This window comes from Chiloscyllium plagiosum, unplaced genomic scaffold (assembly GCF_037043375.1).
Source record: "Chiloscyllium plagiosum isolate Xiang-an unplaced genomic scaffold, Cpla_swu_hap1 HiC_scaffold_45, whole genome shotgun sequence".
Classification (NCBI taxonomy): Eukaryota; Metazoa; Chordata; class Chondrichthyes; order Orectolobiformes; family Hemiscylliidae; genus Chiloscyllium; species Chiloscyllium plagiosum.
In genome coordinates this window covers 27,143,412-27,167,295 of record NW_028270183.1, presented here as the reverse complement: position 1 = coordinate 27,167,295, position 23,884 = coordinate 27,143,412, and positions in this window count along the sequence as shown.

The following is a 23,884-nucleotide window of genomic DNA, read 5'->3' as shown; positions in this document are numbered from 1 at the left end:
TTGTCTTATCCCCATAACTCTTGATTTCCTGAGTGATGGCCCTTGAGAAGGTGTGAGTGAGCTGTGCATACCTACATGACATTGACAGAGTGCTGTTAGAAAGTAAATTCCAGGATTTGCCTCCGTGATAGTAAAGAAACAATGATACGCTTGAAAGGCAAGATGGCAAGTGGCTTGGAGGGGAACTTATTGGGGGGGTGGTGATGTTCCGATATATCTGCTACCCTTGTTTTTCTAGATGGTAGTGGTCATGGGTTTAGAAGTTCTTGTCTAAGAAGCATTGGTATATTTCTGCAGTGCATCTTGTAGATAGTAGTATATACTGTTGCTACCGTGCATTGGTGATGGAGAAAGTAAATATTTGAGGATGTGATGCCAGTGCAGCTGGCTGTTTTGTTCTGGATGGTAGGCAAAAGTGAGGACTGCAGACGCTAGAAACCAGAGTCTAGATTAAAGTGGTGCTGGAAAAGCACAGCAGGTCAGGCAGCATCCGAGGAGCAGGAGAATCGATGTTTCGGGCAAAAACCTGATGAAGGGCTTACGCCCGAAGCGTCAATTTTCTGGTTCTGGATGGTGTCAAGCTTCTTGAATATGTTGGTGCTGTGCTTACCAGGCACATGGAGGGTATCACATCAAATCCCCAACTTGTACCATGTGGGTAGAGGACAGGCTTTGGGGAATCAAGAGGTAAGTTAACTGCTGCTGGCTTCCTAACCTCAACCTGCCCTTGTAGCTACAGTATGAAATGTAGTCGCAAATAGACTTGGGAGTCACGCTGACATTACAGCTTCAGACATCCTACTATTCAATCACTTTCCTAGCTCCTTTAAAAACTGCTTTCAGGATCTCATTCCTTTCTGACCTAACTGTTGGTATCAGCACAGAATGTCTTACATTCTTGTGCTAGTACTAGGCAGCCAACATTAAATCTTGGAATCATGTCTACGGCCACAGAAATCTCTATACTACAGGAGAATAGCAGGAAGGCAGAATACTGGGTCAGTGGAAAGATTCTTGGTAGTGTGAATGTGCAGAGGGATCTTGGAGTCCATGTACATAGATCCCTGAAAGTTGCCACTCAGGCTGATAGTGCTGTTAAGAAGGCATGCGGTGTGTTAGGTTTTATTGGTAGAGGGATTGAGTTCCGGAGCCGTAATGTCATGCTGCAACTATACAAAACACTAGTGTGGCTGCACTTGGAATATTGTGTGCAGTTCTAGTCACCCCCATTACAGAAAGGATGTGGAAGCATTGGGAAAGGTGCAGAGGAGATTTATCAGGATGTTGCCTGGTCTGCAGGGAAGGTCTTATGAGGAAAGGCTGAGAGACTTGGGTCTGTTCTCATTGGAAAGAAGGCGGCTAAGAGGGGATTTGATGGAGAATTACTTGGGTTGACAGTGAAAGTCTTTTTCCGAGGATGATGACGTCAGCTTCTACGAGGGGGCATAACTACAAATTGAGTGGTTATAGATTTAAGACAGATATCAGAGGCTGGTTCCTTACTCTGTGGTAAGGGCATGGAATACCCTGCCTTCCAGTGTGGTTAACTCAGCCTCTTTAGGGAGATTTAAACAATCCTTAGATAAGCACATGGATGATGATGGGATAGTGTTGGGGGATAGGCTTAGATTAGTTCACAGGTCAGTGCAACATTGAGGGCCGAAGGGCCTGTACTGCGCTGTATTCTAATTCCCCTTAATTAATGACTCCCCTTTCACTCTGACGCTCCTTTCTTCGTCTTCCGTTCCTATACAGCAGAGCCTACCAGAGCAGAGACAAATTTTACTCTGCACTGCTCTGAGGAACCAGACCCCCGCCTGTATCCAAACTTGAAAACTAATGAGTAAGTGAGACCTCCGGGGTCTCCTGGACTGCCTCCTGGTCTGCTGACCTGGCTGGCAGTCCCCTGTTCCTTTTCTACCTCCATGCTCCTGGTCTGTGGTGTGCCCAGCTCTCTGTGCTCTCTTTTGTGACACTGATTGCAGCTGGCACACCCCTCTGGATTCCAGAGGTTAACTTTCTGCGGCTGTTGACACTTCCTGTACATATGGCTGGCTTGGTCAATGGTAGTTTTCACAATTTGCCACGTTACAGCATGACCACGCTGCTCTACCATGTCTTCACTTTAGTTCATTTACACTAACTTTTTATTTTACTTTAGCTAATCTTAACAGTTGATGAACCGTAGTGTTGATAAATCTGACTCATACTTAACATTACTGTATTCATTTGTTGCAATCATCTTTACTCAGTGTCTTAGAACATAGAACATAGAACATAGAAGAATACAGCGCAGTACAGGCCCTTTGGCCTTCGATGTTGCGCCGATCCAAGCCCACCTAACCTATACTAACCCACTATCCTTCATATGCCTATCCAATGCCCGTTTAAATGCCCATAAAGAGGGAGAGTCCACCACTGCTACTGGCAGGGCATTCCATGAACTTACAACTCGCTGAGTGAAGAACCTACCCCTAACTTCAGTCCTATATCTACCCCCCCTTAATTTAAAGCTATGCCCCCTTGTAATACCCGACTCCATACGCGGGAAAAGGTTCACACTGTCAACCCTATCTAACCCCCTAATCATCTTGTACACCTCAATCAAGTCACCCCTAAACCTTCTTTTCTCTAATGAAAACAGCCCCAAGTGTCTCAGTCTTTCCTCATACGATCTTCCTTCCATACCAGGCAACATCCTGGTAAACCTCCTCTGCACCCGTTCCAGTGCCTCCACATCCTTCCTATAGTATGGCGACCAAAACTGCACACAATATTCCAGATGCAGCCGCACCAGAGTCTTATACAACTGCATCATGACCTCAGGACTCCGGAACTCAATTCCTCTACCAATAAAAGCCAGTACGCCATATGCCTTCCTCACCGCACTGTTTACCTGGGTGGCAACTTTCAGAGATCTGTGTACATGGACACCAAGATCCCTCTGCTCATCCACACTACCAAGTATCCGACCATTAGCCCAGTACCCCATCTTTTTGTTATTCTTCCCAAAGTGAATCACCTCACACTTAGCTACATTGAATTCCATTTGCCACCTTTCTGCCCAGCTCTGCAGCTTCTCTATATTCTGCTGTAACCTGCCACATCCTTCCTCACTGTCAACAACTCCTCCGACTTTCGTATCATCCGCAAACTTGCTCACCCAACCTTCTAACCCCTCTTCCAGGTCATTTATAAAAATGACAAACAGCAATGGTCCCAAAACAGATCCTTGCGGAACACCGCTAGTGACGGCACTCCATGAAGAAACTTTGCCATCAAACCACACTGACCAAAATGCTTCAGATTCTGAAAATCTGCTGTAAACAACTGCTGGAAATACCGAGCAGATCTGGCAATATCTATAGATATGCAGTTAATATTTGACCTTTTCATGTCAAAGCCATACATTGTCCTACGTCATTGCTTTGGTTTAAGAAAAAATGATTTGTTAGCATTAGGACGCGAAGGAACAGATATGTACACAGATTGTGGAAGTTGCAAAAACTGCAGAGTTGTCATAGTGGTGAGTTTAACTAATGATGATGGGTCTTCCTTCGACCAAGAGGTTTGGATGGGGCAGAACTTATTAGGTACATCCAAGAACGGTCATACTGACCTTGTCTTGGCAAGTGAGCCTGGCCAGGTGGGAGCCATGATGTGGACATGCTGGTGCTGGTCCTGGACTGGGGTGGACAAAGTTTAAAAATCTCAACACCAGGTTATAGTCCAACAGGCTTATTTGGAAGGACAAACTTTCGGAGCACAGCTCCTTCGTTGGGTAGCTAGTGGGGTAGGATCATAGGACACAGAATCTTTTGCTATAAATTCTAGTGTCATATAACTGATCCGATATATTGAACAAACCTAGATTGCTGTAAGTTCTTTCTTCTTTTAGAATGGGTTGCAGGTTTTGATTCATTATGTAAATCCCAGAACATATTTACATATTAATGAATTGAAACCTGCAACCCATTGTAAAAGATGAAAGCCTTCTGTCAGGGCTTCTGCTTTGGGAGACAGGAGATGCGTTAAAACGTGTTAACTGCTTGCTGCTACTTGTGATAGGGTGTCTGTCTAGTCGAATTGCATAATTAGGAGGTGTTGGTCCTTTTGTCTTGAGTTCATAAGTATTAGTAAAAATGCTAGGCCTATATGCTCTAATGTTTAAAAATTGTACATTTACTTCATAAAAGAAGAAAGGATAAGTGACTGGTGACTGCAGCGGAGTTGAAATTTATTTACTATTTGCCAGCATGAGTTTCATTCATTGATGCAATTTTAAAGGAATAATGGCCCAGTTAAAAGGTTTGTAACAGGTACTTAATCTATTCAGGTCCAGGAGATGGTTGGTGAGGACTGATTTAATATTATAATGTTTCAGGGAGACAGGGATGGTATTGTTCTGTATGCTGCTGTTATTCAGAGGTAAACTGCTTGTAACAAGGGCTGATAAGGTGTGGAAATGCAGGAATAGACTTGCAAAGGTGGTTTTTAAATTTGGCTATTCCAGAACCATGGTTTTATGAATGAACGAATGAAACCATATGATCGTAACTAACAGGTTAGTAAAAGGTTTTGAATGAGTGAATGGTAATCTGGTATTAATGAGTATAGCGAACTGGTGAGTAAGTTAATAAAGAGAGCTCCTAACACAATATCTCCACAGGGTCCAGCAATCACTTGAGGAGAAAGTGGGGTCTGCAGATGCTGGAGATCAGAGCTGGAAATGTGTTGCTGGAAAAGCGCAGCAGGTCAGGCAGCATCCAGGAAACAGTAGGATCGATGTTTCGGGCATAAGCCTCCTGAAGAAGGGCTTATGCCCGAAACGTCGATTCTCCTGTTCCCTGGATGCTGCCTGACCTGCTGCGCTTTTCCAGCAACACATTTCCAGCTCCAGCAATCACTTCCCTAGCATTGCGCAATGTTCTGAGGTACACCTGATCGGGTCACAAATGTATCTGCCCATGGTAAGCTGATGGCGAAAGTGAAGTCGCATGGCGTCTAGGGTGTATTAACTAGCTGGATAGAGAACTGGCTGGGCGACAGCAGACAGTAGTAGTAGAAAGGAGTTTCTCAAAATGGAGAACTGTGGCCAGTGATGTCCCACAGGGATCTGCACTGGGACCACTGTTGTTTGTGATATACATAAATGATCAGGAGGAAGGTATAGGTGGTCTGATTAGCAAGTTTACAGATGACACAAGATTGGTGGAGTAGGAGGTAGTGAAGGGGACTGTCGGAGAATGCAGAGTATAAATAGATTGGAGAGTTGGACGGAGAAATTACAGGTGGAGTTCAATCTGGACAAACGTGAGGTGATGTATTTTGAAAGATCCAATTCAAGAGTGAACTATACAGTAAATGGAAAAGTCCTGGGAAAAATTCATGTACAGACAGATCTGGGTGTTCAGATCTATAGTACAGTGAAGGTGGCAACACAGGTAAATAGTGGTCAAGAAGGCACACAGCATGCTTTCCTTCACCGGGCGGGCTATTGAGTACAAGTGTTGGCAGGTCATGTTACAGGTGTAGAGGACTTTGGTTCGGCCACATTTACAATACTGCGTACAGTTCTGGTCACCACATTACCAAAAGGATGTGGATGCTTTGGAGAGGGTGCAGAGCAGGTTCACCAGGATGTTGCCTGGTATGGAGGGTGCTAGCTATGTTGAGTGATTATATTTAGACTGAAGTTGAGGGGGTGAAAAATGTGTTGCTGGAAAAGCGCAGCAGGTCAGGCAGCATCCAAGGAGCAGGTGAATCGACGTTTCGGGCATAAGCCCTTCTTCAGGAATCAGGGTTTATGCCCGAAACGTCGATTCTTCTGCTCCTTGGATGCTGCTTGACCTGCATTTTTCCAGCAACACATTTTTCAGCTCTGATCTCCAGCATCTGCAGTCCTCACTTTCTCCTCCCTGAAGTTGAGGGGGGACCTGATTGAGGTCTACAAAATCATAAGGGGTGGAGATAGGGTCGATAGCAAGAAACTTTTCCCCCAAAGTGGCGGACTTGATTACGAGGGGTCACTAGATTAAGGTGAGCGGGGAAGGTTTAAGGGAAATATGCATGGAAAGGTCTTTACACAGAGGGTGGTGGGTGCCTGGAGCACGTTGCCAGCGAGGTGGTAGAGGTGGGCACAATAGTGATATTTAAGATGTATCTAGACAGATATATGAATGAGCAGGGAGCAGAGGGATACTGATCCTTAGAAAATAGGCGACAGATTAAGATAGAGGATCTGGATCAGCACAGGCTTGGAGGGCCGAAGGGCCTGTTCCTGTGCTGTAATTTTCTTTGTTCTTTTAAGATGTCTGGCACCACCCCCTCTGCAATACGGACACTTTTTTCAAGATATCACTATTCGCTAGCTTCCACGTCCTTCTCCACAGTAAACACTGATGCACAATACTCATTCAGTAGTACAATCCCAATAAGATGATCATCCCTTGCTTATTTCTCTGTTCCACCCAGATAACTTCACTGGAAGCACTCGCCAGAATGTTCTCTCTAAGTACAGCTGTATTGTTATCCCGAGTCAAAAACTCCACTTCCCCTCCCCTCTCACCCCACTTTCTATCCTTCCTGTAATATTGATACTCTGTAACATCTAACTGCCAGTTCTGTCCAGACTCCTGCTCCAAATATTCATCTGCCTTACCTGTCAGGCCTCTTGCATTGAAATAAATATTTTAATTTCAGTCCTACCTTGTTCTCTACTTTGCTGCCTGCCTTGACTGTTTTGACTGGGTTCTTTCCCCAATCGTACCAGCCTCAGACTGATCTGTTCTCTCACTATCTCTGCGGGTCTCTCCATCCCCATCTCCATCCCCATCCCCCACCCCTCCAAACTAGTTTAAATCCTCCAGTGCAGCAAATCCCCCTGCCAGTATGTCACTCCCCTTCCAATTGTTGATGGATCTGACTGATAAATCTCCTAGAAAGGACACAGTCTAATGAACCCTAGCTTTAAAAATCTGCCTTCAGGAGCTGAACCGAGTACTTTTGCTGTCATTTCAGGAATATCTAAGGTTATTTATGGACACAACATATTTTCAGGCAAGCTTGGGTAATTATGGTTTTTGGGTGCTGTGTTGGAGTATGGTTAGCTAAATGCTTTTGATCTTGCAATAAGAAGTTGATAGAAGATAGATCAAATATAGGCAGTCATACGTGGAAATGTTGGCCCAACCAATCCATGATGGCATTCCTCCTCCTGGAAAGTTTAGTTCTTACCGTATTTGCCCAATGCCTTTTTCCTCTCTACCTCAACCCCATAGGTTTTCAAACTTTTGGTGAATAGACCTAATTTCAAATTAATTAGCATTTTACTATAATACTATACATTACTTATAATGTGAAAGCACTGTAAAGAGTTTTCAATAATACTTAAAGTGGCATCTATATACATAGCTCTGAGATTGTTGTGCTGTCATCTCGTTGGTAAATCTCTATCCCCAGTGTAATGTTTGACAACTCCCCTCACTCATCTTGCACTGCCAGATTGAACCTCTGCTTTATCTTCACATCTGTCAATGTAACATTTAATCAGTTGTTGGGAAATAAAGCAGTACTAATATTGCTTCTATCACTTTGCATCGCTGCTTTTAGCAGAACTGATGGGTTCAGCAATAATGTCACTTAACTAGTAATCCAGAAACCGAGATTAATGTTTCAGGGGCATGGTTCAAATTCCACCAAGCAGCTAGTAATTTGTAAATGAAACCTAGTCTTTGTAATGGTGACCATAACCATCAATTGTCATCAAACCCCCACATGGTTTGTTCACGTGCTTGAAGAAGCAAGCCTGTCTTCCTTACCTGGTCTGGGCAAAAGTGACCTAATGGTCCCCCAAAATAACGAAGTAAGCTGCTCGGTTCACGGGAAGTAACCTGCCAGCAGAATCAACCAGAATCAAAACAGTTACCTGATACCAGTAAAACATGACAGAGTCTGCTTTCAACTGAACAACAATCCAGTATTAATATGGCATTAAGGAGGTACCAAACCCTAGAGACATCATTTAGGTCATAAGTACATTTAACTTGAGTGCCCCATTACATTTGGTGCCTGTTTTCAGGAGGCCTATTTCCCTGCTCCACGCCAAAACTGCAAAGGTGTTTGCTCCTGAAATTCCTCATCGAACGGTTACAGGACAGATCCATCAACCTGTTCTGTTTTTACACTTGTGCATCAAGGTGCTATGTCAAACATTGAATGCTGAATCCAGATGTACTTGTGTTCAATATTTTCTAAATATTTTCTATTTTTAATTTATTTTCTCTCTAACATTGCAAGATGGAGCAGTGATCCTTTCTTTCACCCACTCAACTGTCATTCACTCACAGAATTGTTGCAAAATGGGAGGAGGTAATCTGGCCCATTGTGTCTGTATCGGCTGTTATGACATTGTGCTTGCATTCAGGAACTCTGTAACGTGGACATAGCTGCAATCCATGGCTCACACCACTGAGCAAGTTAGGCAACTTAGTTAGGGAGAAAGAAGATGTGGGAATAGACAATAAATTGACATTTCTTTGCCAACTGGAAACAGTCTTGTCTCCTGTCCAGCTGGAGCCCTGGAGGTTCCAGCCCTTCAGTTGGAAAACCAAATATTTTTTGAACACTATGGAGGCTTTTGCCTCACTAACTCTAAGGCACTAAGTTCTTAAGGCACCACACTGTCTCTTCTGGATGATGTCTAACAATAAGAACTGTAAAGCTGGAGCCAATTTGGGATTGTACATAGAGGTGTCAGGGTACAACCAACCCCGTCTCACAAGTGGGTATGCACAATAAAAGATGACCCTATTGGCAAAAAGTTTCAAAGAAAACTGGGGTACTGAAGTACAAGAGTGCAGGAAAAGCAATCTTCATTTACTTTCTTCTGACTTAGCAGTAAATCCTCAGTGTTGATCAGTAGGTATCAAAGACACATTTCTGTGGTGCGATCAGCTCAAGAGGGCTCTAGGTACTCCCAATAGGCACCAAATGCAATGGGCCACTCCAAATTAACTCTGTCTGTGAGGTAAATCATGCCTCTAGAGTTCGGTGCCTCCTTAAGGTCTGTCTTAGTAATATTGGATTATTTTCAGTTAAAACACAGACCCTACCATGTTTACTAGTATCAGAAGGGACAGATTTTAGACATCTTTATGATTAATGTGATTCTGTGATAAGTAGATGCTTTTTTTTTGTCGGGTAGGAGCTGGGGATTTGATGATAATAAAGTGGGGTTAAAGCAGAATGCAAAATTTGACAAAAAGTGTGGTGACTTCTGAAACTGAAGTGGAGGAATTGTGAAATTGAATTTGAAAGGTGAATTGGCTGGACATCCAAACAGGGCCAGATGCTAGATTTGAAATAGTTGAGTTGAATATAATGATGAAAAATCCCAAGGTGGAAAACATAATTTGGACAAACAAAACACAAATATTTTATAAATGGAACAGTGTTTCTATCATTGTGCGATACCAGGGACATAAAACTTGTTTTTAGTGATGCATCCTGCATGCAGTGCTGCTGTCTCAGAGTGCAGAGGGGTTAATAATTTTTCTTGTGGGAAAGGGAGCTGAATGTTGCCCTTTGGCTTTGGCAGTGGATCAGTTCTGCAGTTTGAAAACAGATGCTGGCAAATGGAAAGGTCTCGAGATTAAAAGGGGTGGATAGCAGCAGTCATCTACCAAACTCTTTTACAAAGAAATAAGCAAGCTCTAAGAAACGGGACATACTGGAAAAGAATGCTAGGCTTTTCAATGTGCAAAGAAAATGGGAATATAATCTGTTCTCATTTTGTTTTTTTTTAAATTGGAGATTGATTTATCTAAATAGAGATGGAAATCTAATATGGTCTGAAGGCATGCCAATGACCTAATGGAATGAGGGAACAAGCAATAGATATTAGTTAAGTATCAATTGGGTTTGAATTGTTTGTATACATGAGAGAAGCTGGTAATCACTGGGGGTGCATTTCAGCAGAGTGATTAACTGAAATAAAACGCTCTCAAAGTTTGGAATTAAATTCTATTTCAATTGGTACATTTTGGAGTACTAATGTTTTCAAATTGGTCTGTTTGGAGATGTTATTACGTACCTCTGGAGCAGGTGGGACTCTACCTCAGATCTTCTAGCTCAAAGGTAGGGGCACTACCACTGCACCATGATGGTGGAATACAGCAAGAAACAGGTAGAGGCGTCAAAGGTTCATTTACCTGTTTAATTTGAATCAAGGTAGTCAATGTTGAATGGTGAGGCGAGACCATACTGTTAGTGCCAAAACAAGGGCAGACAAACGGTGGCTCAGCAGTATCTTGTGCACGGAGCAGTTCAGTGAGGTTCATTTCAATGAACTGTAAATTCAGAGAAACTGAAGAATGTGCAATTAATGTATGAATAGAATAGAATCTCTACAGTGTGGAAGCATTCAGCCATTGTGTCCACACCAATGCTCTGAAGAGTCCTCCTCTTACCCCCCGCACCACAACCACCATCACCACCACCTATGCCTGTAACCCTACATTTCCCATGGTTAATCCCCATAGCCTGCACACCTTTGGAACTATAGAATGAAACCAGAGCCATACTCTTGTTAAGAGACACAGTTTGCTCACTAAGTTTATTCAGCATCCTTATTAATTTTTAATCAGATGTGCCCCTTTTTAGTCTGGTGCACATGATGATCAATACAGTTTTATTTTCTAGTCATGTTCTTGACTTTGATGAAGGGTCTGACTGATCGTTAAATTTGGCTAAAATACAAAGTTGAAAGCAAGTTTTGCAGAATATAGATGGGTTGTGAGAGTAGGCAGAAAATTGGCATTCTAATGTGCGAAAATGCTGAGGTCAACTTTGGAAGGAACATCGGCAAAGCAGAATTGCTGCTGTACCGAAGAAACTGGCTGTTCTTTGTCCTTCGGAGATAAGAGTTTAGCGTGTAGGGATAGCAGTGAGGAAGACAAATGAAATGTAAACTTTTATTGCAAGGAATGGAATATGGCATTGGTGAAACTGCACCAACAGTATGATGTGCAGTTTTGATCTTCCCCAAGGGAAGGTACACTTGCATTTGAAGCAGTTCAGAGGACGTTAACTCGGTTGATTCTTGGAGTGAGGGAGTTAGTCTTGCGAGAGATGGATGCACAGGTTGTGGCTATGTCTGTTAAGAAGAATGAGAGGCGATCTTTTCTCGGAGGGGGGGTGGGTACTGACTGTAGATGTTGAGAGGAGGGAATTTAGAAACAGGGGTCATAATTTTTTAAAAAAATTCCTATTGAGCACTGATGCAAGGAGGAATTTCTTCCCTCAAAAGCTGTTCATGTTTAGAATTCCCCTCTGCGTAATGGAATGTATTCAAAGCTGAATTAGACAGGTTGTTCGTTGACAAAAGAGGCTATGAAAGTCTAGGCTGAAACAGTGAGTTAAGGAAACAAACCGATCAGCCATGATCTATTTGAATAGCAGGGCCTGGTTCATGGACCAAATGGCCTTTACTCGTACCTCTGACTCTTCCCACATTATCATAAAGGCTTATTTTTAAAGTCTCACCAGTCAGTTAGCACCAATAGAAATGTAAACTGTGACAAATTGAAATAAAAAGAACCACTATTGGAATTAAGCAGGAATGCACAACAAACTATAAAATGAAGAGCCATAAGGTAAAACACATGATTAACAGTCTGAAGCTTAAACTCTGCTGCTTATTAATTAGAGCTTGTAATCATTGGGTAGTACAGCACTTGAGTATTGCTGAGAAAAGTCATTTTGTCAAAGCTTTGTTTTTGTGTTTTGAGTAATGCTTAGGGTTGCTCAACATCACATGCTCATCTACCTAATATATCAAACAAATGCAAGTACATTTATCAATGCAAAGCAACAGATTCAGTATTATGAAGCATACTGCATTAACCACATGGGATTTTAAAATATTGTGGACAGCAGAACATTTGGTAGATAAAGGCATCATAGCAAAATAATCTTTTTTTTTTCAATTGTTTTTGTACAGATAACACCTGAGATTGGGGTGTGAATTTGCTTTAGTTTCTGCTTGAAGCAGGAATATTGGGTAACGATTGATATATCAGCAACTCTCGAATGGAGGCAGTGAAGACTGTTGAGGGGTGTCCAACGTAAGTGCAGTCATTAACGTCCTACTTACCAGTTATTGCACTAAATTATTTTAGTGACTATCTAGCACTCCCAAGAACGCCACGTCACATGTCACAATAGTCCCATGGTAAGATTTAAATGCATACAAATATGACAGAAGTGATCTCTACAATGAATGAATCCAGCAGGTACTTACTGCCCATGTGCAGCATGACTCCACACTTGCATGGCCATTCAGCCCATCAAGTCTCTCTGCCATTTGCCATGGCTGATCTAATCATTCTCCGCTTCACTTTCTTTACCCCATAATCCTTGATTCCCTTTAGTAATAAGGAATTTTTCTATCTTAGCCTTCAATATCCTTCATGACCCAGCCTCAAAATCCCTCCATGGTAAAGAATTCCACAACTCTCTACCCTCCAAGGAAACTCTTCCTCGTTTGTGTTAAATGAGCGGTCCCTTACTCTGAGATTATGCAGTATAGTCCCAACACTCCCATAAGGAGAAACGAGCTCTATCAAACCTGTCAACTGTCTGAAGAATCTTGTATGGTTTAATCGGATCACCTCTGCTTCCCCTAAACTTCAATGTGTACAGGTCCAACCTACTCAACATCTCCTCAAAAATAGTCCCTCCATAGCTGGTGTCAATTTGTGAGCTTTCTCTAAACCGCCTGCAATGCCTGGGCACTTTTCCTTGGATAAAGTGATCGAAACTGTTCAGTGTCCTAGATGTGGACTGATTGGTGCCTTGTATAATTTTAGGAAAACTTTGCTATTTTCCTATTGTTTTATTTTCCCTATGCTCCATTTCCCTTTTTGAAATAAAGGGTATATCCATTTGCCTTCCCTTATTACCTAAACTAACTGTGGCTTAGTCATGAGGACTCACAAATCCCTATGGTGAAACTTTCTGCAGTCTTTTTCCTTTTGAATAAATACTCAGCTCTTCTGTACTTCCTGCCCAATGCATAACTACTTGCTTTTCCACATAATATTCCATCCACCAAGTTTTATGTCCACTTGTTTAACCTGGCTGTGTCCTTGCATCGACTTTTGTCATTCTCACCACATGTCTTCCATCCACAAACTTGATTATAAAATTCACTTGCTGAAAATGTGTTGCTGGAAAAGCGCAGCAGGTCAGGCAGCATCCAAGGAGCAGGAGAATCGACGTTTTGGGCATGAGCCCTTCTTCAGGAATGAGGAAAGTGTGTCCAGCAGGCTAAGATAAAAGGAAGGGGCGTTAGAGATGCGATAGGTGGAAGGAGGTCAAGGTGAGGGGCGTTGGAGATGCGATAGGTGGAAGGAGGTCAAGGTGAGGGTGATAGGCCGGAGTGGGGTGGGGGCGGAGAGGTCAGGAAGAAGATTGCAGCTTAGGAAGGCGGTATAAAATTCACTTCCCTCATCCAAGTCATCAATATATATATTGCCAATAATTATGACCCCAGCATTGATCCCTGTGACAGTTCACCAGTTGCAGTCTGCATCTTTTCTCCATCTTTTCGGTTTAGCTCAATTGACTGGATGGCTGGTTTGTGAGGCAGAGTGACACCAATAATGTGAGCTCAATTCCCAGCTGCATCTTCACCATCCCCCCCATCCTTCCCTTTTGTTGTTTGCAGGATCAGCCCCTCTTAATGGGCTCTCTTGCTTTTATGCAGTTAGAAGATTTTCTGAAGGATGCTTTCGGGACCTTTTCTGAAACTGCTTACCTGTTCATCCTTCCTCTTTACATTCCAAGTAGACTCGTTTTCTCCAAGCCTTGATGCCAGGTGAATTGTCACTTCAGTTTTTCAGATATTTCTGTTTTGTGTGAAGTTTTCAAATGCCACTTCCATGAGCCATCACTGAGCTTCATAAATCTAACACCGATAGAATCCCTACAGTGTGGAAACAGGCCCTTCGGCCCAACAAGTCCACCCAGACCCATTCCCCCACACTATTATCCTATATTTACTCCTGACTAATGCACTTAGCCTACACATCCCTGAACACTATGGGCAATTTAGCATGGCCAATTCACTTAACCTGCACATCTCTGGACTGTGGGAGGAGGCCGGAGCACCTGGAGCAAACCCACGCAGACACTGGGAGAAAGTCACTAGAGGCTGGAATTGATCCTGGGGGCCTGGTGCTGTGGGGCCGCAGTGTGAACTACTCAGCCGCTGTGCTGCCCCTTCATCCTTTACCCTTTTCTACTTTTTGATTGTTATTACTGGACTCATCTCAAAGGACTCTCCTTAAGCTTTCCCCTTTCCTGATGCATAGGGTCCCACTGGTTAAATCACCAGCAGTCATCTGTCTAATGAGAGAGCAGCCCGATAGACTGGTAATGACAGACTATCACCTTTCATGGGAGCGTGGATGATGGTAAAATAGAACAAACAGGTTTAGTTACAAGGAATTTCTAAACTTCAGTTTGCAAAGATCTTTTGACTGGTTTGGGGTTGTACTGCATGCTGAGTTATGCTGATGTCTTGGATTGGGACATACGTTCCTGCCTCAGGCAACTCTCTGTGTGGGGTTTGCACATTCTCTCCCTGTGTCTGCATGGGTTTCCTCCGGGTGCTCCGGTTTCCTCCCACAAAAATGTGCAGGTTAGGTGAATTGGCCGTGTTAAATTGCCCATAGTGTTAGGTGAAGGGGTAAATGCAGGGGAATGGGTCTGGGTGGGTTGTACTTCAGTGGGTCGGTGTGGACTTGTTGGGCCGAAGGGCCTGTTTCCTCACTGTAGGTAATCTAATCTATCTGCTTCTGGCTATATGTACAAGAACAGTTAGCCTGGTACAAAAGGCCAATAGCCAGGACCTTGCACACCTGGTGGCTTCATGAGTTGCTACAGTGTGACTAAGTTATTTTAAAACAGACTGTTCTAAGTACAAAAGCAACACATTGTGGAACCTGGACATTTGAAAGGAGGCAGTCAGCGGGTCAGGCAGTGTGAGAGAGAAACTGACAGAACGTTACAGGACGAGGTAACCTTTCATCAGAACCTTCTGGCAGTTAGCATCTGTGAAGAGTCAAAGTTATCAGACCTGACTCTGTTTCTGGCTCTCTTTGCTTTATGTTGTCGTTATTTCTGTGTCAGTATTTTACCTGAAACTGTGGGTAACACAGAGCCCAGTAGTAGGAATCAAAAAAGTAGAAAGGATGAAGGTAAGTAAGTGTTAAATTTACTTAGCTCCGTGATGGATGACTGAAGTGGCATTTAAAGACCACGCAAAGCAGAAAAAAAACTGAAGTGACAATTCACATAGCATCAGGGCTTGGAGAAATAAGTCTGCTTTGAATGTAAAAAGCAAGGATGAACAGGTAATCAGTTTCAGAAAAGGTCCTGAAAGCATCCTTCAGAAAATCCTCAAACTGCTTAAATCAAGAAAGTCCATGGAGCCGGCCTGATCGTGCAATGGTCACTTCTGTATTAGTTGTACATTTGCATGCATTTAAAGCTTACCATGGGACTGCTGTGGCATGTGACGAGGTGTTCTTGGGAATGCTAGATAGTCGCTAAAATAATTTAATGCAAAAATTGGCAAGTAGGATTCTGCAAGGATAGGAGTGTAGATGAGCTTAAAAAGTTTAGGCCATACACTTCTAATGGCAGCAGATAAAACCAGAAGATTTAAATGTATGTGAAATGTCAACTGACTGAAAAGCTTTGTCGGCAGTGGGCATTTTGCAATTCAGCTGAATGAACAGCTAATAATTTATCTGCAGTGAATTTGGGAGAAATTTTAGATTTTCTTTTGTTGGATGTAACCAGAGCAAATAGGTACAGGGTTGAAAAGTGTGTTTCTGGAGAAGCGCAGCAGGCCAGGCAGCATCCGAGGAGCAGGAGAATCGACGTTTCGGGCATAAGCCCTTCATCAGGAATGAGGAAGGGCTTATGCCCGAAACGTCGATTCTCCTGCTCCTCGGATGCTGCCTGGCCTGCTGCGCTTCTCCGGAAACACTTTTCAACTCTGGTCTCCAGCATCTGCAGTCCTCGTTTTCTCCAAATAGGTACAGGGAAAAGTATTAAAATGACTGAATAATCTTTGCATTTTATAGTTTTATAAAATCAGCCATTAAAGCAGGAGAACTGTGCTGCTGGTTTTGTACAGCCTATGTTGACACTCTAAACATCACAGATGGCAAGAGGAGTCCTAAAGTGAAAGTGAGTATTGCAGATGCTGGAGATTAGAGTCCAGATTAGAGTGGTGCTGGAAAAGCACAGCAGGTCAGGCAGCATCCAAGGAGCAGGAAAATCAACTCTTCATCAGGACCTTCAACAAGGTCTTCAACAAGGCAGGAACTCTTCATCAGGAGAGTCCTAAACCAATATGTAATCATGATATATATTGCTAGGTCCATGCTTTAAAAAGAATGGAAACTAAATTTCAGGCTGTTGTAAATACAGTGCTGACCACTCACATCATTTTGGGGAGTCCTCATGACCAGAAAAGTAAGAACCTATGGGATTGGAAGGAAAATGGCATGTTGCAGTCAAATTTGGCTTAGTGCCAGGAAGGATCAGCTAATGATTGACAGGCGTTTGTCTGACTGATTTTTATTCATTCACGAGCTGTGGGTGTCACTGGCCAGGTCAGCATTTCTAGCTCATCCCTAATTGCCCAGAGGGCAGTTAAGAGTCAACCACATTGCTGTGGGTCTGAACTGTCATGTCGGCCAGACCAGGTAAGGACAGCAGTTTCCTTCCCTGAAGGACATCAGTGAATCAGATGGGTATTTTTTTGACAATTGGCAATGGATTCATGGTCATCATTATAAGTCTTAATTCCAGTTTTTGTTTTAAGAGTGAATTCAAAATCAACCATCTGCCATAACAGGATTTGAACCCAGTCCCTACAGCATTAGCGGGGACTCTGGCTTAACAGTCTAGCGATAATGCCACTAGGCCATCACCTCCTGACTAGAGGGTTTTTTCTGGTCTGGTGCCTTCCTTCCTTACTGGACTAGGCAAGCAGCAATGGCAAATAGAATTCAATCCAGACAATGAGGTGCAGACACTGAGAATTGTAAAGAAACTAAGTGCCACTTCAGAAATCTGTGGATATGCAATCTTAAGGACAGTGAGTGATTGAGAAGCTGATTTCGAGAAATGTAGAGAAATTTTCTTTCAGTCATAGTATGAAATGGTGGTTAAGTTTGAATTGTATCAAATAAAATACTAGTAAGGCTACAGGTTATAAACTGCATACTGTTCTGGGTCACTGCATTGCAGGAAGGATGTTGTACTAAAAAGAATGTAGAAGAGATTTTACAAGAGAATTGAAGAGTTTTAACTGAGGGAAGTTTTTTTTCCCCATTCCTTCACGGGATGTGAGCATTGCTGCCAGCCCATCCCTAATTGCCAAGAAGGCAGTTGAGAGTTAACCACATTGCTGTGTGTTTGGAGTGACATGTCGTCTCCAGACCAGGTAAGGATGGCAGTTTCCTTCTCTAAAGGACATTAATGAACTCAGTGGGGTTCTGACAATTGACATGGATTTGTAGACTTTTAATTCCAGCTTTTTGCTTAAACTGAAATTCTACAATCTGTCAAAGTAAGATTTGTACCGGAGTCCCCAGAACATTACTGGAGTCTCCAAATTAACAGTCCAGTAAAAATACCACTCAGTTATCACCTCCTCCAGTTGAATGAGGTTTTCTTTGAAACCAGGAAGGCCGAGGGGAATCTTACATTGAGGTGTATAAATATTGAGGGTGAGACAGTGGATGGGAAAAATCTTTTTCCCTTCGCAAATGGGTTAATAACCAGGAGTCAAACTTGCTCTAGGCTGTCATGGTGCTTATCAATGTTTATTTCTTACAAATCTCACATCTACCATTTCCCTTTTTTTTAGTTAAGTTCACTATCCTTCCATGCTTTACTAAAGAAAGGTGGCTGAACGAATTGTCTTGTAATTTTAGCACCACGGACTTTGTTTTAAATTTCTACCCCTGATGTCATAACATTAATTTCTTGAGAGGTAAGGAATACAGTTAGTGTCCTGATTGTGTTGTCATTTTCCACATCTAGTTACATCTGTGCTTTCTTCAGCAATGAATGGTCTACTTAATAACAGTGCTGTTTCCCTGGATGCCAAGTCCATGCTAATAAAATGATTGGGTCAAGATGATTTACAAACAATAACCACTCTCTTACCAAAATATTCAGTGTGATATTATCCCCAAATCTGAAACTGGTGAAACCTTCAAATTCTTACCTCTATCCTGATGGTTTTTATTCAGAATTGAGGGAGCATTTTAGTCAGTCTATTTTACACAGTAGATATGCACCCACTATTCAATACTGCACAACTGAATGACTCTGCCACAAATACATTCATCACTGGGTTGAAACCTCTTGTGAAAGGGGATTGTATTGGTCACATTTGATTTTGAATATTAAGATTTGGCACTTTGAATCGTACTTAAAACGTCAACTGATTGCACCCTGAGCATTTCTGTGATTTACTTCCTGTAAATCTCAATTTCTTTGCTTCTCAAATATCAATAGCATTTGTTTCCCCAATTCTGAGGTACAGTCCTCATTTTTTATTTAGTATTGCTTGCAATCCTGTATTTACACTGATTATGGGGCTAATTCTCAGAAGAAGTGGATAATCATTTAATAATTTAATTTAAAAAGCTCCTACTACCAGTCTTGTGCTCCAAAAGATAATTGTGCTTGAACAGAATTCGAGTCCACACTTTTTTCTGAGTTTTATTTCAGTGAGCCACACTTCATAAAGCGCTCAACCCACTGTTGACTAGCTTCCCACATTTATACAGCCAGTTAAAGCCCAATTAACTCTGAATTAGTGTGTCCATCCTATTAGGTCTCAGATATTCCTTCAGACTTTCTTAGGGGATAATATCCAGAACCAAAATCAAGCTTATGGTAGAAACTAGTATTTTGTACCACCTTGCATTTTTGAAATCCCGCTGAATGAAATGTATTAGTCTGTTGGAGTAACTTGGGCCTGTGAACTGTCCTTGGGTATGGAGTGGGATGAGGGAGAGGACTATTGATTTGGTGGTAGGCAATAATAAATAGGGCAGAGGGATTTTGGTGTGGGGAGAGTAATGACTGAGGGAGAGGGTGCATTATGCATTACATGCTTGTGTATAGGTGTATATGATATTATTACAGTATTATTATCAATAGACCTACCACCTTGGAATATAGGAGTAAGTGCTGGAGATCAGAGTCTGAAAAGAATAAGCCATTGGCCTTTTGAGCCTTTTAAGGTCATGGCTGCTAAAAGTGCACTCTCAATTCCACCCAATGTGTCTGTGCCCCGTGACCCTTGTCTCCAATCCCAGCAATTCAATTAGATTGCTTTTCAACCACCGATTAAAGATCTATGCTTATTTCACCATGCATTTGTCAACAAACTTGCACTTGTTTCAGGATCCACCTGAAAGCTACTTGATATGAACTACTGCTATTACATAATTAACTGGGAAATATTTATAAAGTCATTTTGATATAACTGTCTTTATACTCTTCTAAGGATTCACTCGATCTATCCTGTCTATACCTGACATATGCTTCCTTCCTTTCCTTAACCAAACCCTCAATTTCTTTAGTTATCCAGCATTCCCTTTACCTACCAGCCTTCCCTTTCACCCTGACAGGAATATACTTTTTCTGGATTCTCGTTATCTCATTTCTGAAGGCTTCCCATTTTCCAGCCATCCCTTTACCTGCGAACGTCTATCCCCAGTAGGCTTTTGAAAGTTCTTGCCTAATACCATCAAAATTGGCCTTCCTCCAATTTAGAACTTCAACTTTTAGATCTGGTCCATCCTTTTCCATCACTATTTTAAATTAAGTAGAATTATGGTCGCTGGCCCCAAAGTGCTCCCCCACTGACACCTCCGTCACCTGCCCTGCCTTGTTTCTCAAGAGTAGGTCAAGTTTTGCACCTTATCCAGCAGGTACATCCACATACTGAATCAGAAAATGTTCTTGTACAATCTTAACATAGTCCCCTCCATGTGAACCCTTAACACTATGGCAGTCCCAATCTATGTTTGAAAACCACCCTATTATTCTTACAGATAGCTGAGATCTCTTTACAAATCTGTTTCTCAATTTCCCTCTGACGATTAGGGGGTTTATAAATACAATCGCAATAAGGTGATCATCCCTTTCTTATTTCTCCGCTCAACCCAAATAACTTTCCTGGATGTATTTCTGGGAATGTCCTCCCTCAGTACAGCTGTATTGCTATCCCTTATCGAAAGTGCCACCCCACTTCCTCTTTTGCCTCCCAGAGTGTAACTAACCTGATGAAGCTATTTACTGTATATCAAAGCCTCTGATGTCTTTTTCTTCAGATCCCTCTTGTATGTATTTGGGCAGAGAGTGTTGTCCCATCAGTGTGTGTAGGATGGATGTCATGACATCTACAGGGACTAGAGATAAAGATATGTCTTATCTTCAGAATTTCATTAAAATCCAGGACCACCTAAGGATTAGGTGATGGTGAAGCCAATGCAATGAGTTTAAATGTTCCTATGTGGAGATGTCTTTCATAGCTGCCCTCTGCATCTCACCCAGGTCTGGACCTTGTTTTGAGTAAGTTTGCTTTATCTGTAGGACCACGTGTAGCAAGTACCTTTTTATTAGAGAGAAATACGCTTCCTATACCAGTCACCAAGAACATTTTCACCTCCCCACTCCTTCTCTGCCTTCTGCAAGGACCATACCCTCCAACAGTCCTTTGTCCCCCACCCCCAGGTACGTTCCCCTGCAAGGGGAAAAGATGCAAAATCTGCCGTTACAACACCTCCCTCACCTCCATCCAGGGCCCCAAGCAGTCTTTCCGGGTGAGACAGAGGTTCACCTGCCTCCCTTCCAACCTAATTTATTGAATTAGGTGCTCCTGGTGTGGTCTCCTCTACATCAGGGAGACAGAGTATAAACTTAGAGAACGCTTCACCGAGCATCGCGGCCAGGCCTACAGGGACCGACTGGATCTCCCAGTCACCGTCCATTTTAATTCCCCCAACCACTCCCTTTCTGACATGATCATCCTCTGCCTCCTCCATTGCTACAACAGGCCAAACCACAAATTGGAGGAACAACACCTCACCTTCCGTCTGGGCAGCCTACTGCCCGGAGGACTCAACATTGAGTTCTCCCATTTCAAATAGCCTCCCTTCCCAGCCCCTCTCCCTCCCTTTGACTGCACCCAGCCATCAACCGGATCCACTCCTCCCATTGACCAACCAGGTCATAACCTCTACCTGTCTTCACCTGTCCCCACTTCACCACCCACTTTATCTGCAGCTCTCCTCATACCTACCACCAGCCCTAAAGGGGGGGGTTACACCCAAAACATAGACTTCTCTACCTCCTGATGCTGCCTGACTTGCTGTGTTCTTCCAGCCTCCTGCCTGTCCAATGAAAGAAATTCCTGAAGAAGGGCTTATGCCCGAAACGTCGATTCTCCTGTTCCCTGGATGCTGCCTGACCTGCTGCGCTTTTCCAGCAACACATTTTCAGCTCTGATCTCCAGCATCTGCAGACCTCACTTTCTCCTCAATGAAAGAAATCCCAATTTATCCAGCCTTTCTTTTTAACTCAAACCTACCATACTCAGCTACCCAGGTAAATCGCTTCTGAGCCCTGTCTAACTAAATAAAATCCTTCCTATAACCAGGCAACCAGAACTAGACAGATTGTACCTTGTGTGCCTGGCTGTTTTGTAAAAGATATGAAAATCGAGACTCTGGAGGAAATTTTTCTCTTCTCCCTTCCTGTTAAGGAGTCTGAAATCATTGACGCTTTCCTGGGATCAGCCTTGAAGGATGGGGGTTCTCAAGGTCATAATCAAGATTAGAGTGGTGCTGGAAAAGCTCATTCCTGATGAAGAGCTTTTGCCCCAAATGCCGATTTTCCTCCTCCGATGCTGCCTGACCTGCTGTGCTTTTCCAGCACCACTTTAATCTTGACTCGAATCTCCAGCATCCGCAGTACCCACTTCCGCCTTGTCAAGCTCATGGCCTGTGCAGAAGCTAACCTATACTGATCAACGCTCAAAGTTCAAGGCCAGTAGTTGCAACTGGTAACTATAAATGGATGTATTAGATAGAATGTCAAGTGCTCCAAGGAAGTGGTCACTGCAATTTATGAAGCTAATGTGGCAAAGCTGTCAGTCATTTTCTGAGGAGGGGTTACTGGGGTAAGAGAATTAGAAAGCCCCATACTTTACAATACAAAATGTGTGCACATTGCAGTTCAGTCTTGATGCATCTAATCCCTGCTCCCTATGCTACTGATAGTGTCTCATCTGTAGTCCTCAGTAAATTGTTTCAGAAGGCTGGTATTGATTGCTATGCCTCTGCCTGAACTACACAACCAGACTGGGTAACTTTGCTAAAGCTACATTTGATGTCATCTCCAAAATCTACAATAATCTAACCCTGAATCTGTAGAAGGAGACTGTGTTTACCAAAGGCCCATACAGGAATCCACTGATCATCTGTCCAAGGACCACAACCATGTGTCTATTCAAAGATCCCAGTTGGCTGTTGCTCTAGCAACATAAAGCATTTATACAAAGAATGAAATGCAAGTCTGTTGCATAACATGGAATCCTGACAGTGTAGAAAGAAGCCATTTGGCCCATCGAATCTGCCCTGACTGTCCAAAGACCATCCAACCCAGACCCATCCCATCCCTACAACCCCACATGGGGTTTTTAACCATGTCTAACCCACCCAGCCTGTGTATCCTGGACATTATGGGGGCAATTTTTAGCATGGCTAATCCATCTAACTTGCATAACTTTTTAGACTGAGGAGAAACTGGAACAGCTGGAGAAAACCCATAGACCTGGGTAAAATGTGCAAACTCTGCACACTTCCAACCATGGGTGATGACTTGAACCTGGGTCCCTGGGACTGTGAGGCAACAATGCTGAGTGCTGAGCTACTGTGAGGCCCTAAAAAAACAACTAAATTGTAAAGGCCTTCGTTCTGAATCTTGGGTAACCTCCATTCTATCGACCCACCTTCACAGCACTGAGAACCTACTCACGCCACGTTAAGTGGCTCGATTTCAGCACCGTCTACCCATTCTCTTCTGATGTTTGCACTCATTATCATTTATTCAGCTTCTCTTTAGATTAGATTCCCTACAGTGTGGAAACAGGCCCTTCCGCCCAACCAGTCCACACCAACCCTCCGAAGAGTAATCCACCCAGACCCATTTCCCTCTGACTAATGTACCTAACACTACGGGCAACTTAACATGGCCAATTCACCTGACCTGCACATCTTTGGACTGTGGGAGGAAACCAGAGCACCCGGAGGAAATCCATGCAGACACGGGGAGAATGTGCAAAACTCCACACAGACAGTTGCCCGAGTTGGGAATTGAACCTGGGTCCCTGGTGCTGTGAGGCAGCAGTGTTAACCACCGAGCCACCATGCTGCTCTTCTGTCCTGGCTTTCTATCAATAATCCCCTTATGAACCTACCTCTTTAAAATCGATTTCCCTAGGCTCTGTCACCACCTATCCACCTCTCTCTGCCCCAACCCTGTCTTCAGTATAAAGACAGCCATTTTCTAGCTGCTATACGTTCTCCTGAAGAGTCACCGGACTCAAAACGTTAACTTTGCTTTCTTCCACAGCTCATACTGGATCTGTTAAGTTTCTCAAGCACTTTCTGATTTTGTTTTAGATCATCAGCATGTGCAATTCTTTTTGTCTCAGTTGCTTGTTGCTGCTTTAATATGGAAGAGTGCATTTCCAAAGATAGTCATTACTTTTTCG